The following is a 14,240-nucleotide window of genomic DNA, read 5'->3' as shown; positions in this document are numbered from 1 at the left end:
AGGACATTGTCTTGGGGACTACTTTGCAAAATTGTCCCCAGTATCAAAGTCAGAGAGGGAGTGTGTGTGCACACCTGCAGTCAGACTTGATTGAGGCAGGGAGGGTGCCTCAGGATGCCCATCATCTTGATGGTGTTTGCGGACTCACATCCAGCAGTTTTGTCTACTTTCTGCCTAACTCAGGTTGTCCAAACTCAGTATACTTGTGGGTAGTGAAAAATATTTTCTTCATAATTTCTAGGTTCTTTTTCTATCCATGGATTTTTTAAAAATACTCTAATTTCATCCAGGCAATTCTTAATTTCCTCTAGCTTGTGCCCTTAGAAAAAAGCTACACTTTGTTCATTTCTCTGAAAGAAGGGACATTGTCCTTTCTAAGAATACTGTATAGCAAGAGATTAAAATGGATTTTACTGGCATTGGCAATTGGACTTGATTTTCAGGAGAAAATGGGTTCACTGTGATATAGTGGGGCATGCAGAAAATTTAGTCTCAGATGATCCACAGGGTATCTTTTTGTATTTAATGTCCATTTTCATGGTAAATGGACAACAGAGCAGCTATGGCTGAAAAGAGGCTAAGATTCACTGGGAGCGAGGCTCTGGGCCTCACCTCCAGGCAACACAGCCTGAATTGCCAACTGAGCAATGAGGGAAATTCAGTGTGTGTGCTGGAATAGAGGCTGATAAGTAATGATTATGAAATTGAAATTAACTGCAGTATCCAGACTATTAGTTTGTTTTCCTGACCATTGCCTAGGGTCTCAGGCATCTCTTCCCAGGTGGGTCAAATGTACCCTGAGAAGCTTGTAGATCTGTGTGGCACAAGGTGCATTCTAGGGAATACAATGGTGTGCTGCCCAGACCTTCTTTTTTTAAGCTTTATTGAGGTATTGTTGATTCACACCCATTCTTTAGGGCTGATGTCCTCATTGGTATATAAGCTGCTGGCATCTTACAACAGAGTCTCTCCCCTAGAACTGGCCTCAGCTCCAGGGAACTGCCTCCCTTCAAGTCACACTTGCCCCAGGAGGCAGCATTCCCAGTGACTGGCTACCTGGTCGATGCGGGCATACAAAGCTGAGTCCCCTTGCCTCAGTTTGATTCGGAAGGACCGTCACAGCTCTGTAGCTCCTGGTAGCATAGTCAGAGTTCTCTGTTAAACCTGCTGGGTACTCAGATTTTCCCTTTGCCGTGCCTACTTTCTTCACTTTTTAGAGGTATTTCTCAGAGCTTTCACTAATACAATTTCTGCATGCCTCTGTTCATCTCACAGTCTGTTTCCACAGAACCCAGTCCAAGACAAAAGCAGATAACGTTCGGGTCATTTTTAAACCAAGTAACTTTGCGAATGTTTTCACTATTCAATTAAGAACCACATATTTTGAATAGTGGAAAAAGAATCCTCTATCACTTACTCTTGAATAAGTTTGTGCATAATTTGAACAAGGTACAATCTGTACTGTGCTGAGGTAAATTATTGTGATTTAAAAAATATTCTATGTTAGCAACTTCAAAGGCTAGTTTTTCCACTTTTTAAATTCCTTCTGCTCTTAGAGGTTGGCATACCACATTATTTAGCATGTAAAATCATATTCTATGATCAATTCAATTTACAAAAAATTAAAGGATGAATTTTCTTCCTTCTTTAGACCCATTTTGTTCTTATTCAACTCAAACTTCAAAACATTTTTTGGCACAATTCGTGTTAATTCAACTTCTCCAAAATGTATAGCGTAATCCATCCCTCTTTTAGAACCCCCCACCCACCCCTCAAGCTCAATATTATTATCAAGTACAAATTTGTGGCTTAAATTTCTGACTCAGAATTTTAGTAAATTCTTTCTGATAATACCATATTTGCTACAAAGTAATACAGTGCTGTAATGATAATTACGTGTTATAAATGTGCTTTTGCATGGGGATCCGGAACTGGTGTGTGAGGCCCGTATCCTCTTTGTTACTCACGTAACATCTACTGTTTCTGTTTTGTCTGACTAAATTGACTTAATGTCTTACTGTTATTTTTTGTTAATTTAATGATGAAAGGGAAATCTTAGTTTTAAATTCTGAGGAGGCCCTACTCAAACCGAAATAAAAGGCATTCTTTTACATTGATCAGCATTTTCTGTCTTAAAACACCAAGATGTTTGACATTCAATCTTCATGACACTATGTATCAAAGTGTTACTGAAAAAATTCAAAAGACATTTTGCTTATTTTCTAAAAAAAAAACTACACTAAAACACATATTTCTTCCACATACCCTTTGCATGGTGCTCACACACACACACACACACACACACACACACACACACACACACGCACTTACCAGGTATACCACCTTAGTCAATAGACTGCACAATTGCTTGTGGTTCCCAAAATTTGGATAGCTTCAAAATCACTTTGAGAGCTTAGAAAATTCCTCATGTTCTGGAGATTCTTGCTCAGTAGTGCTGATGGAAGGCTTGGTCACATTGATTTTTCCTCCAAACTCTAAGTCACATCAAGTTTGGGCCAAACTGAGGTAAAAAGACACAAATGACATACATTAGCTGTTAATATTTTATACAAACATTGTGTGTGAAGAATTTATTGTCCATTTCTGGTAATGCAAATACTGTTATATATCTACCTATCTATCTATCTATCTATCTATCTATCTATCTTAAAAAATTTTTACTTTGGTTATAAAAAAAGATTAAAATGGTAATTAGAAAAAAAATTAAAAGGAGAGGAAACCATCTGTGAGGATATGTGGTTAATTGTATATCATTTTTGGATTGCATATGTTTCTGAGAGACATTGTACATAAACTGTATGAAGTAATGTTTTACTGTGCTGGGAGGCTCTTTTCTGTAAATATGCTTTATAAATTTGATTTAATAAAATAGTAGTAACTACTCTGAAGTGTTCTGTTTGGGCAAAATATATATGTAGGAAAGCCTGTGCCTTTAAATATGGAGATTCTTACAGAGTGGCAGAAACATAACTTTCATTGTTTATAACATGACTTGTTATGCATTTCATCCTTTTCTTTAGCAAATACTCATCTAGTGCCTGCCTCCTCTGTGGCAGGTGGTGCTCAAAGCCCTCATCACTCTCCCAGCCTATTGAACCTTAGCTATCTGAGGGTGCCATTAAAAAGACTTACAGGGCAGTACCTTTAGAAAAACTTGAGCTTTTAGGACAACAAAACTAACATAAGTAAGACTTTAATTCTTTTCAGTTATATCTAAAAAATAACATTCTTTGCTTAATTTAAAATTAGGTTTATCATTTCCACCATGCAGTGGCTGAAATAAACTTATAATTTGTTTAATTCACAGAATCCATTCATTAGCATGACCCAGAGGTGGAGCTCGAACTTTGGGGACAGTAAGGAAAACGGAATTAAAATTCTATGTTCACTGTGTGGGAGGGAAAGTTTTGGGGTTTTTTTTGTTTTGATATTTTTCAATTTTAGCATATTTAATTTTCTTTTTTCTTTTTTTTTCTTTTGGTATCATTAATATACAATCACATGGGCAACACTGTGGTTACTAGATTCCGTCCATTATAAAGTCCCCACCACATACCCCATTATAATCACTGTCCATCAGTGTGTAGCAAGATGCTGAAGAATCACTACTTGTCTTCTCTGTGCTATAATGCCTTCCCTGTGTCCTCCAACATTATGTGTGCTAATCATTATGACCTTTATTCCCTGTCTCCTTCCCTTCCCACCCATGCTACCCAGTCCCTTTCTCTTTGGTAACTGTTAGTCCATTCTTGGGTTCTGTGAGTCTGCTGCTGTTTTGTTCCTTCAGTTTTCTTTGTTCTTATACTCCACAGATGAGTGAAATCATTTAATACTTGGCTTTCCCTGCCTGGCTTATATCACTGAGCATAATACCCTCAAGCTCCATCCATGTTGTTGCAAATGGTAGCATTTGTTTTCTTCTTATGACTGAATAATATTCCATTGTGTATATTTACCATATCTTCTTTATCCATTCATGTACTGATGGACACTTAGGTTGCTTCCATTTCTTCGCTATTGTAAATAGTGCTGCGATAAACATAGGAGTGCATATGTCTTTTTCAAACTGGGCTGCTGCATTCTTAGGGTAAATTCCTAGGAGTGGAATTCCTGGGTCAAATGGTATTTCTATTTTTAGTTTTTTGAGGAACCTCCATACTGCTTTCCACAATGGTTGAACTAGTTTACATTCCCTCCAGCAGTGTAGGAAGGTTTCCCTTTTGCCACAACCTTGCCAACATTTGTTGTTTGTCTTTTGGATGTTGGACATCCTAACTGGTGTGAGGTGACATCTCATTGTGGTTTTAATTTGCATTTCTCTGATGATTAGAGATGTGGAGCATCTTTTCATGTGTGTGCTGACCATATGAATTTCTTCTTTGGAGAAGGGTCTGTTCAGCTCATCTGTCCATTTTTTAATTGGGTTATTTGCTTTTTGTTTGTTAAGGTGTGTAAGCTCTTTATATAATTGGGATGTCAGCCCCTTATCGGATATGTCATTTATGAATATATTCTCCTGTTCTGTAGGATGTCTTTTTGCTCTACTGATGGCGTCCTTTGCTGTGTAGAAACTTTTTAGTTTGATATAGTCCCACTTGTTCACTGTTGCTTTGGTTTCCCTTCTCCAGGGAGATATGTTCATAAGGCAATTGCTCATGTTTATGTCCAAGAGATTTTGGCCTATATTTTTTTCTAAGAGTTTTATGGTTTCATGACTTACATTCAGGACTTTGATCCATTTTGATTTTACTTTTGTGTATGGGGTGAGACAGTAATCCAATTTCATTCTCTTGCATGTAGCTGTCCAGTTTTGCCAACACCAGCTGTTGAAGAGGCTGTCGTTTCCCCATTGTATATCCTTGGCTCCTTTATAATAAATTAATTGACCATATATGCTTGGGTTTATATGTGGACTCTCTCTTCTGTTCCACTGGTCTATGGGTCTGTTCTTGTGCCAGTACCAAATTGTCTTGATTACTGTGGCTTTGTAGTAAAGTTTGAAGTCAGGGAGCATAATTCCCCCTGCTTTATTCTTCCTTCTCAGGATTGCTTTGGCTATTCAGAGTCTTCTGTCATTCCATATGAATTTTAGAACTATTTGCTCTAGTTCACTGAACAATGTTGTAGGTAGTTTGTTAGGGATTGCATTGAATCTGTAGATTGCTTTAGGAAGGATAGCCATTTTGACAATATAAATTCTTCCTAGAAAAAAGCATAGGATGAGCATAAACTGACATTACTACCAGGTTTCCATTTATTAGTGTCCTCTTTAATTTCTCTTAAGAGTGTCCTGTAGTTTTAAGGGTATAGGTTTTCCACTCCTCGGTAAGGTTAATTCCTCAGTATTTTATTCTTTTTGATGCAATTGTGAATGGAATTGTATTCCTGATATGTCTTTCTGCTAGTTCATTTTTAGTGTATAAGAATGGAACAGACTTCTGTGTATTAATTTTGTATCCCACAACTTTGCTGAATTCAGATATTACATCTAGTAGTTTCGGAGTGGATTCTTTAGGGTTTTTTATGTACAATATTATGTCATCTGCAAACAGGGACAGTTTGAATTCTTCCTTGCCAATCTGGATGCCTTTTATTTCTTTGTGTTGTCTGATTGCCATGGCTAGGACCTCCAGAACTATGTTGAATAAAAGTGGGAAAGGGGGACATCCCTGTCTTGTTCCCGATCTAAAAGGAATAGCTTTCAGCTTCTCACTGTTAACTATAATGTAGACCGTGGGTTTGTAGGTTTGTCATATATGGCCTTTATTATGTTGAGGTACTTGCCCTCTATACCTATTTTGTTGAGAGTTTTTATCAGGAATGGGTGTTGAATTTTGTCAAATGCATTTTCAGCATGTATGAAGATTATCATGTGGTTTTTGTTCTTTTTGTTGATGTAGTGGATGATATTGATGGGTTTTCGAATGTTGTACCATCCTTGCATCCCTGGGATGAATCACACTTGATCATGATGGATGATCTTTCTGATGTATTTTTGAATTCAGTTTGCTAATATTTTGTTGAGTATTTTTGCATCTATGTTCATCAGGAATATTGGTCTGTAGTATTCTTTTTTGTGGTGTCTTTACCTGGTTTTGGTATTCAAGTAATGTTGGCCTCGTAGAATGAGTTTTGGACTATTCCCTCCTCTTCTACTTTTTGGAAAAATTTAAGGAAGATGGGTATTAGGGCTTCACTAAATGTTTGATAAAATTCAGCAGTGAGATCTACAGGAATTGGATTAAAGAGGGCAGCATGAGAGGAGAGACAAAGGCTTCCTCATAAAACAGGATACAATTAGAAAATATAGTTGGTGCAACTAATTATGAGAGAGCAACAGGAAAGAGGATGGCATCAGACTACACACACCTGGAGAAAAGAGCAGACCTCACCAAATGGGGTAATGTACCAGATCTGTGGCTCTGCGGGACCTGAGCTCTTCCCCCACACTAGCTAACTGGTGGGAGGAAGAGAAATGGAGAAGGGAGGAGTGGAAGGCTTGGGACTGCTGAATACCTAGTTCCAGAGATCTGTGCTAGGAGCACAAACCTACATTTCATGAGACTTGCATGACTACCAGGTTGGAAAGTTAATATAGGCAGAGTTCATGGGGAGACTGGGATTCTGGCCACTTGTGGAAAGCAGGGATCCATATCTGGACTCTCTGGGACAAAAATTTATACCTGTGTGACCAGCCCACCAGCTCAGGCAGTGGAGACAGGCACAGCAGCCAAGAACTGGGGAACAGCTCTTGCCTCCCCTCAGGCACCAGTACCTCTCCCCTGAAACCCCTGACATTGCTACAGGGGCTGAGAAGCTCCAGAATAGAGCTTCTGGACACTAGGGAGCACCATATACAAACATGAAACACCAAAGGAACCTTGTCCAGAATAAAATTATCAATACAACTCCCGAGAAAGATTTAAATGATATCAAACTTGTGACTCTTCCTGAAAGGGAGTTCAAAATAAACATCATCAACATTCTAATGGAGGTATGGAAAGACATGCAAGAAATCAGGAATGAATTCAGGTTGGAGATCCAGTCATTGAAGAGCACTATGGAGGGTATTAAAAGTAGGTTGGATGCAGTGGAGGAGACAATAAATGAAATAGAAACTAGAGAAGAAGAATACAAAGAAGCTGAGGCACAGAGAGAAAAAAGGATCTCTAAGAATGAAAGAATATTGAGAGAACTGTGTGACCAATCCAAGAGAAATAATATTTGCATTATAAGAATATCAGAAGAAGAAGAGAAAGAGAAAGGGATAGAAAGTGTCTTTGAGGAAGTAGCTGCTGAAAATTTCCCCAAACTGGGGAAGGAGATAGTCTCTCAGGCCATGGAGATCCACAGATCTCTCAACACAAGGGACCCAAGGAAGACAACACCAAGACACGTAGTAATTAAAATGGGAAAGATCAAGGATAAGGACAGACTGTTAAGAGCAGAGACAGAAATAAGATCACATACAAAAGAAAGCCCATCAGGCTAACATCAGACTTCTCAGCAGAAACCTTACAGGCCAGAAGGGAGTGGCATGATGTATTTAATGCCATGAAGCAGAAGGGCCTGGAACCAAGATTACTTTATCTGGCAAGACTATCATTTAAATTTGAAGGAGGGATTAAAGAATTTTCAGATAAGCAAAAGCTAAGAGAATTTACCTCTCAAAAACCATCTCTACAGTCTATTTTGGAGGGACTGTTATAGATGGAAGTGTTCCTAAGGTTGAATAGCTGTCACCAGAGGTAATAAAACCACAATAAAGAAAGTAGAACTGCTAATTACAAAGCAAATGTAAAATTAAATTAACTATCACCAAAGTCAATCAAGGGATAGAAAAAAAGTACAGAATTTGATACCTAATATATAAAGAATGAAGGAGGAAGAAAAAGGAGGAGAAATAGAAAAGAACCTTTAGATTGTGTTTGTAACAGCATACTAAGTGAGTTAAGTTAGACTCTTAGATAGTAAGAAAAGTAATCTGGAACCTTTGGTAACCATGTATCTAAAGCCTGAAATGGCAAGAAGTACATACCTATTGATAATCACCCTAAAATGTAAATGGACTGAATGCAACAATCAAAATACATAGAGTCACTGAATGGATAAAAAAGCAAGACCCATCCATATGCTGCTTACAAGAGACTCACCTCAAACCCAAAGACATGCACAGACTAAAAGTCAAGGGATGGAAAAAGATATTTCCTGCAAATAATAGGGAGAAAAAAGCAGGTGTTCCAGTACTAGTATCAGACAAAATAGACTTCAAAACAAAGAGAGTAAGAAGAGATAAGAAAAAGGACATTACATAATGATAAAGGGCTCAGTCCAACAAGAGGATGTAACCATTATAAATATATATGCACACAACAGGAGCACCAGCACATGTGAAATGAATATTAACAGAATTAAAGGAGGAAATAGAATGCAATGCATTCATTTTAGGAGACTTCAACCCCCCATTCACCCCAAGGACAGATCCACCAGACAGAAAATAAGTAAGAACACAGAGGCACTGAACAACACACTAGAACAGATGGATCTAACAGACATCTATAGAATTCTACATCCAAAAGCAACAGGATACATTCTTCTCAAGTGCACATGGAATATTCTCTAGAATAGACCACACACTAAGCCACAAAAAGAGCCTCAGGAAATTCAAAAAGATTGAAATCCTACCAACCAACTTTTCAGACCGCAAAGGCATAAAACTAGAAATAAATTGTACAAAGAAAGCAAAAAGGCTCACAAACACATGAAGGCTTAACAACATGCTCTTAAATAACCAATGGATCAATGACCAAATTAAAATGGAGATCCAGCAATATATGGAAATAAATGACAACAACACAAAGCCCCAACTTCTGTGGGATGCAGTGAAAGCAGTCTTAAGAGGAAAGTATATAGTAATTCAGACATATTTAAAGAAGGAAGAACAAACCCAAATGAATAGTCTAACATCACAATTATCAAAATTGGAAAAAGAAGAACAAATGAGGCCTAAAGATAGCAGAAGGAGAGACATAATAAAGATAAAAGAAGAAATAAATAAAATTGAGAAGAATAAAACAATAGCAAAAATCAATGAAACCAAGAGCTGGTTCTTTGAGAAAATAAAATAGATAAGCCTCTAGCCAGATTTATTAAGAGAAAAAGAGAATCAACACACATCAACAGAATCAGAAATGAGAAAGTAAACATCAAGACGGACCCCACAGAAATACAAAGAATTATTAGAGAATACTATGAAAACCTATATGCTAAGAAGCTGGAAAACCTAGAAGAAATGGACAACTTCTTAGAAAAATACAACTTTCCAAGACTGACCAAAGAAGAAACACAAAATCTAAACAAACCAATTACCAGCAATGAAATTGAAGCAGTAATCAAAAAACTACCCAAGAACAAAGCCCCAGGGCAGATGGATTTACCTAAGAATTTTATCAGACATACAGAGAAGATTTAATACCCATTCTCCTTAAAGTTTTCCAAAAAATAGAAGAGGAGGGAATACTCCCAAACTCATTCTATGAAGCCAAAACCATGCAAAGACCCCACCAAAAAAAGAAAATTACAGACCAATATCCCTGATGAACATAGATGCAAAAATACTCAACAAAATATTAGCAAACCGAATTAAAAAATACATCAAAAAGATCATACATCATTACTAAGTGGGATTCATCCTAGGGATGCAAAGATGGTACAACATCTGAAAATCCATCAATATCATCCACCACATCAACAAAAAGAAGGACAAAAACCACATGCTCATCTCCATAGATGCTGAAAAAGCATTCGACAAAATTCAACATCCATTCATTATAAAAACTCTCAACAAAATGGTTATAGAGGGCAGGTACCTCAATATAATAAAGGCCATATATGATAAACCCAGAGCCAACATCATACTGAACAGTGAAAAGCTGAAAGCTTTTCCTCTGAGATCGGGAACAAGACAGGGATGCCCCCTCTCCCCACTGTTATTCAAAATAGTACTGGAGGTCCTAGCCACAGCAGTCAGATAAAACAAAGAAATACAAGGAATCCAGATTGGTAAAGAAGTCAAACTGTCACTATTTGCATATGACATGATAGTGTACATAAAACACCCTAAAGACTCCACTCCAAAACTACTAGAACTGATATCAGAATACAGCAAAGTTGCAGGACACAAAATTAACACACAGAAATCTGTGGCATTCCTATACACTAACAATGAACTAATAGAAAGAGAAATCAGGAAAACAATTCCATTCACAATAGCATCAAAAAGAAAAAAATACTTAGGAATAAAACTTAACAAGAAAGTAAAAGACCTATACCTTGAAAACCATAAGACACTTTTAAGAGAAATTAAAGAGGATACTAACAAAAGGAAACTCATCCCATGCTCCTGGCTAGGAAGAATTAATATCATCAAAATGGTCAACCTGCCCAAAGCAATATACAGATTTGAAGCAATCCCTTTCAAATTACAAACAACATTCTTCAACAAACTAGAACAAATAGTTCAAAAATTCATATGGAAACACCAAAGATCCCAAATAGCCAAAGCAATCCTGAGAAGGAAGAATAAAGTGGGGGGGATCTCGCTCCCCAACTTCAAGTTCTACTACAAAGCCACAGTAATCAAGACAATTTGGTACTGGCACAAGAACAGAGCCACAGATCAGTGGAACAGAATAGAGAGTCTAGACATTAACCCAAACATATATGGTCAATTAATATATGATAAAGGATCCACGGACATACAATGGGGAAATGACATTCTCTTCAACAGATGGTGCTGGCAAAACTGGACAGCTACATGTAAGAGAATGAAACTGGATCATTGTCTAACCCCATACACAAAAGTAAATTCGAAATGGATCAAAGACCTGAATGTAAGTCATGAAACCATAAAACTCTTAGAAAAAAACATAGGCAAAAATCTCATGGACATGAACATGAGCGACTTCTTCATGAACATATTTCCCTGGGCAAGGGAAACAAAAGCAAAAATGAACAAGTGGGACTATATCAAGCTGAAAAGCTTCTGTACAGCAAAGGACACCATCAATAGAACTAAAAGTTCTATTGTTCTCCCTTCAGTATGGGAGAATATATTCATAAATGACAGATCCAATAAAGGGTTGACATCCAAGATATATAAAGAGCTCATGCACTCAACAAACAAAAAGTGAACAATCCAATTAAAAATGGGCACAGGATCTGAACAGATAGTTCTCCAAAGAAGAAATTCTGATGGCCAACAGACACATGGAAAGATGCTCCACATCACTAATCATCAGAGAAATGCAAATTGAAACCACAATGAGATATCACCTCACACCAGTAAGAATTGCCACCATCCAAAAGACAAACAACAACAAATGTTGGCAAGGTTGCGGAGAAAGAAGAACCCTCCTCCACTGCTGGTGGGAATGTAAATTAGTTCAACCATTGTGGAGAGCAGTATGGAGGTTCTTCAAAAAGCTCAAAAGAGAAATACCATTTGACCCAGGAATTCCACTTCTAGGAACTTACCCTATGAATGCAGCACTCTAGTTTGAAAAAGTCAGATGCACCCCTATATTTGTCACAGCACTATTTACAATAGCCAAGAAATGGAAGCAACCTAAGTGTCCATCAGTAGATGAATGGATAAAGAAGATGTGGTACATATATGCAATGGAATATTATTCAGCCATAAGAAGAAAACAAATCGCACCATTTGCAGCAACATGGATGGAGCTAGAGGGTATTATGCTGAGTGAAATAAGCCAGGCTGAGAAAGACAAGTAGCAAATGATTTCACTCATATGTGGAATATAAGAACAAAGAAAAACTGAAGGAGCAAAACAGCAGCAGAATCACAGAACCCAAGAATGAATTAACAGTTACCAAAGGAAAGGGACTGGGCAGGATGGGTGGGAAGGGTGGGATAAGGGCAGGGAAAAAGAAAGGGGGCCGTATGATTAGCATGTATAATGTGGGGGGGGGGGTGCAAAGGGAGGGCTGTAAAACACAGAGAAGACAAGTAATGAGTCTACAGCATCTTACTACGCTGATGGACAGTGACTGTAATAGGGTTTGTGGGTGGGACTTGGTTAAGGGGGGAGTCTAGTAACCATAATATTCTTCATGTAATTGTAGATTAATGATAATAAAATGAATTTTAAAAATTCAGCAGTGAAACCATCTGATCCAGGGGATTTGTTATTAAGTAGTTTTTTGATTACCAGTTCAATTACTTTGCTGGTAATTGGTCTATTCAGATTTTCTGTTTTTTTCTGGGTCAACCTTGGAAGGTTGTATTTTTCTAGAAAGTTGTCCATTTCTTCTAGGTTACTCGGTTTGTTACCATATAATTTTTCATTTTTATCTCATAATTCTTTGTATCTCTGTAGTGTCTGTAGTGGTTTTTCCTTTCTCATTTCTGATTCTGTTTATATATGTAGACTCTCTTTTTTTCTTGAAAAGTCTGGCTAAGGGTTTATGTATTTTGTTTATTTTCTTGATGAACCAGCTCCTGCTTTCCTTAATTCTTTCTTTTGTTTTATTCTTCTTAATGAATTTATTTCTGCTTTAATCTTTTTATGTCCCCCCTTCTACTGACTTTGGGCCTTATTTGTTCTTCCTTTTCTAGATTCATTAATTGTGAATTTAGACTGTTCATTTGGGATTGTTCTTCTTTCCTGAGATAGGACTGTATTGCAATATATTTCCCTCTTAGCACAGCCTTCTCTGTGTCCCACAGATTTTATGTTGTTGAATCATTGTTTGTCATTTGTCTCCATATATTGCTTGATCTATGTTTTTATTTTGTCATTGATCCATTTTTTTATTTAGGAGCATGTTATTAAGCCTAAATGTGTTTGTGGGCCTTTTCATTTTCTTTTGTAATTTATTTCTAGTTTCATACCTTTGTGATCTTGGAAGCTGGTTGGTACAATTTCAATTTTTTCAATTTGCTGAGGTTCTTTTTGTGGACTCGTATATGATCTATTCTTGAAAATGTTCCATGTGCACTAGAGAAGAATGTGTATCCTGTTGCTTTTGGATGGTGTGTTTTGTAGATGTCTATTAGGTCCATCTGTTCTAATACATTGCTCAGTTCCTCTGTCCCTTTACTTATTTTCTGTCTGGTTGATCTATCCTTTGGAGTGAGTGGTGTGTTGAAGTCTCCTAAAATGAATTCATTGCATTCTATTTCCCCCTTTAATTCTGTTAGTATTTGTTTCACATATGTAGGTGATCCTGTGTTGGGTGCATAGATATTTATAACAGTTATATCCTCTTGTTGGACTGACCCCTTTTTCATTATGTAATGTCCTTCTTTGTCTCTTGTGACTTTCTTTGTTTTGAAGTCTATTTTATATGATACAAGTACTGCAACTCCTGCTCTTTCCTCCCTATTAGTTGCATGAAATATCTTTTACCATCCCTTTACTTTCAGTCTGTATATGTCTTTGGGTTTGAAATGAGTCTCTTGTAGGCAACATATAGACAGGTCCTGTTTTTAATCCATTCATGATTCTGTGTCTTTTGATTGGTGCATTCAGACCATTTACATTTAGGGTGATTATCAATAGGTATGTACTTATTGCCATAGCAGGCTTTAGATTCATGGTTACCAAAAGTTCAAGGGTAATTCCCTTACTATCTAACAGTCCAATTTAACTCACTTTGTGTGCTATTACAAACACAACCTAAAGGTTCTCTCTTTTTTTTCCTCCTTTTTCTTCCTCCTCCATTCTTTATATGTTATGAATCATATTCTGTACTCTTTGTCTATCCTTTGGGTGACATCTATCTAGCCTTAGGAATACTTCCATCCATGGTAGTCCCTCCAAAATGCACTATAGAGGTGGCTTATGAGAGGTAATTCTCTCAACCTTTTCATATCTGAAAATTGTTTAATCCCTCCTTCAAATTTAAATGATAATGTTGCCAGGTAATGTATTCTTGGTTCAAGGCCCTTCTGCTTCATTGCATTAAATACATCATGCCACTCCCTTCTGGTCTCTAAGGTTTCTGTTGAGAAGTCTGATGATAGCCTGATGGGTTTTCCTTTATATGTGATCTTTCTTCTCTCTCTATCTGCTTTTAAAAGTCTGCTTTTATCCTTGATCTTTGTCATTTTAATTATTATATGTCTTGATGTTGTCTTCCTTGGGTCCCTTGTGTTGGGAGATCTGTGCACCTCCATGGCTTGAGAGACTATCTCC

Source organism: Manis javanica, chromosome 7 (genome assembly GCF_040802235.1).
Source record: "Manis javanica isolate MJ-LG chromosome 7, MJ_LKY, whole genome shotgun sequence".
Classification (NCBI taxonomy): domain Eukaryota; kingdom Metazoa; phylum Chordata; class Mammalia; order Pholidota; family Manidae; genus Manis; species Manis javanica.
Note: the sequence above shows the minus strand (reverse complement) of the source record.